The 3070-nt window shown below is 39.1% G+C and overlaps 1 long non-coding RNA gene across 1 annotated transcript; it reads left to right on the plus strand.

The window, feature by feature from the left end:
* The first annotated feature begins 247 nt into the window (after positions 1-247).
* On the plus strand, positions 248-2797 carry LOC131518158 (uncharacterized). Its single transcript, XR_009264952.1, has 3 exons — positions 248-399; positions 552-604; positions 2687-2797. It is a non-coding gene; the product is annotated as an uncharacterized LOC131518158 (long non-coding RNA).
* Positions 2798-3070: the final 273 nt, after the last annotated feature.

Genomic DNA, 3070 nt, shown 5'->3' on the forward strand with positions numbered 1-3070 from the left:
CTTATACTATTCACAAAAATAAATTCAAAATTGATTAAATACCTAAATGTGAGACTTGAAACCATAAAAATCCTAGAAGAGAACACAAGCAGTAACTCATTTGACATTGGTGAACATCTTTGTACTATTATTTTCAATTCTTTATCAGGTTCATTTATCTCCATTAAATTTTACTTTTTGGAGACTTTATTTTTCTCATTTGAAACATATTCTTGTTTCTTCTTTTTTCTTAATGCCTATCAAGAGATGTGTCCTCTCCATGGAAGCCCCAAAAACTGGGGTGCCAGGTGGGTGCACAAGCTCCTTTCCTGAGGTTCCTGCAGCCATCCAGAGGAAGAGTGTGAATAGACACCTGCTAGCATCCAACATGTCTGGAGAGCACTGCATTCATCCCTTAAGGTTGTGTTAAAGGCTGAAACCTGAGAGACAGTCATCCAATTTGAGGTAAGCAATAGGCTGCTTTCATGGAAAGACTGGGAATTTCTGTTTGTTGCTACTACACTGTGCCCATGGGTATGCCTAATTAAGGCCTGTTTTTTTGTTTCTTACAGTCCTGTGACGTGTGAATGTAAAACCTACTGGCCACCAGATCTAGGCTAACAAGGTATGTCCCACTGGTGGAAGCCACAAAAACTGAGGCAGCCAACATGTACACAAGCTCTTTTTTAATAGATACTGGAGCAAGACAGAGGGAGAGCACAAAGGTGATGCCTGCTGACCTCCCTGGTCTCTGAAAAGTATTGCTGTTGGCCCCTAGATACGTGTGAACCTAGAAGCCTGATCCTGAGGCTGAAGCTTTTAAGACAAACAAATAGGACTCCTTTGTAGAAAGGCTAGGCACATATCAGTGTGCTGCCTTTGTGCTGGGTGATGGTGATGTTTGTTCTTGAAGGACTCATGAAGGCTTACCATGACTGTCTTTTCAGTCACAGGAGCCATCATAGCTTGATGTTTGGGCAACCCATGTCTCAAATGACAATTTTAAAAATTAGAGCACCAGATGTGGGATCCAAACCCTTTACTCCTCAGGGGGAAGCTGAGAGTTGTGAATTACCTCAAGATTATGTGTTGTCATGCCAGAGATGGGGTTTGTGATAAGCATGTGTCCCTGCTTCTCCTACACATGTGGATGTGTTTTGTTTTTCTTGTTCACTCAATGTGTAGGAGTTGCTCAGCTAGCTTCTGAATTACTTTCAGAGGGAATTGTTCTGTAAGTAGCTGTTGAGGTATATTCAGGAGCTTTTGAACTGGAACCTTAAACATTATCAGATTTAATCATTGCTACTGTAAATCTGTGATCTACTGACCCATGGGCCTTTGGAATCTACCATGGACACTGATTCTATACCATATATTTCATTAGAAAACTTATGTTTTCACCGAGGTGCCTAGGACATTGTGCACATTCAACTTCTCTCTGTAACTTCATCAAAGTACAGAAACATCATTTTCTGCAGAAAAACATTCAGAATACATAGGCAAATAGCTGGATATGGTGAAACATTTAATATTGATATGGGGCTACTTGTTTATGATCAGAGGATGAAACTTTAGCCCTTCAGCATGAAAACCACATGTACCCAGGTAAATGATCTGCCTTGCATAGGAAATCTGATCTAGAGGTAATCATGGAGGAGTGCCAGTAATTTCTTATTGAAGATTGCAAAGTATATTAGACTTTTTGAAATAAGATAGTTCTAAATGAAAATATTTCTTTGGATGTCTCTGTAATATATACATCTGAAGTTCTGTATATTCCTATTCATGGTTTTCCTTGTCTGCTAAACAAATAGAGCCTGACTCCACTGAAGAACAAAGGACTGAACTGGAAAAGCCGATGCAGCTATACAGCAGTCATTGAATATAGAAAACGAAGGATTAAGTGAACTGCCATAATAGAACAGTTTTCAGGCATTTTTCTCCCTGTGGTATCCTTGTCTCTTCTAGCTTGGGAAGATCCTACAAAACTCTAGGGAAGGTGAGAAAATCGCTTTAAGGGAACAAAAGAATCCTCAGGGTGGTTACATACTGGACGAAAAACTATAAGAGCAAGTGAATGAAGACAGGCAGAAATGGTCAAAAACGGATGCAACAAAATTTTCATGTGAAAAAATATTGCTTGAATCCATTGCAGTCACAGTAAGGATTGGATCACTTGTAATTCCCAGTTAACTGTCACTTTACATGGTGTAAATAATCTGGAACATGAAAAGTATGGGATTGATATTTAAAAAGATGACTTCCAAGCCACAGATAACTTGTATTAGAATCTCCTACAAGTGTGATGCTGGGCCCAGTAAAGCCACAGTGGTGTAAGAATAGGCAGGGGTCCTCAGGTTAGCCTACAATGTCCATACTTGTTAAACTCAGGTGAGACATTTTTCTTCCTGTTGCGAATAGGATTACAGTCTGTGGGTCATCAATCACACAGTGGCTATAGCAATCCAAATAGTCCAAACAGGAGTTGCATTTAGAGGTGGGAATGACTGAGAAATGGAAATCTGTTGTTGCCCTTTGAGAAGACAGAAGTGATTTAATTTGTGGGCAGTATATAAACATCCGCTTATATTTATGTTAAATGAATAGCTCACAGAATTTGTTTCTTATTTATGAAAAAAATCAGTGGAACCATATTTCCAGCCCAGCAATTAAATAATTCTTTTTTTAATGTTTATTCATTTTTCAGAGAGGGAGACAAGAGATCCAAAGCAGGCTCTGGACTGACAGCAGAGAGCCTTACGTGGAGCTCAAACTCATGAACCATGAAATCACGACGTAAGCCAAAATTGGACACATAACACACTGTGTCACCCAGGTGCCCCAGGATAATTCTGAATAATTTATGTGTATTCCTTCTTTGTTTATCTCTTCTATAACTACATCATGATCTTAGTTAATTTTTTCAAATTTCTTTTGTCTCTAAAACCTGGGGACATATGTTTTATTCACAAATGAACAACTATTCATGGACAAACACCACTAGAAAATCTTAGAACACAGGAGTGAAATCTGCCCCTGCACCACAGTCCTGAAGATGACCACATTGGAAAAGTAAGAGGAGCAGCTATAT

Source organism: Neofelis nebulosa, chromosome 7 (genome assembly GCF_028018385.1).
Source record: "Neofelis nebulosa isolate mNeoNeb1 chromosome 7, mNeoNeb1.pri, whole genome shotgun sequence".
Lineage (NCBI taxonomy): Eukaryota > Metazoa > Chordata > Mammalia > Carnivora > Felidae > Neofelis > Neofelis nebulosa.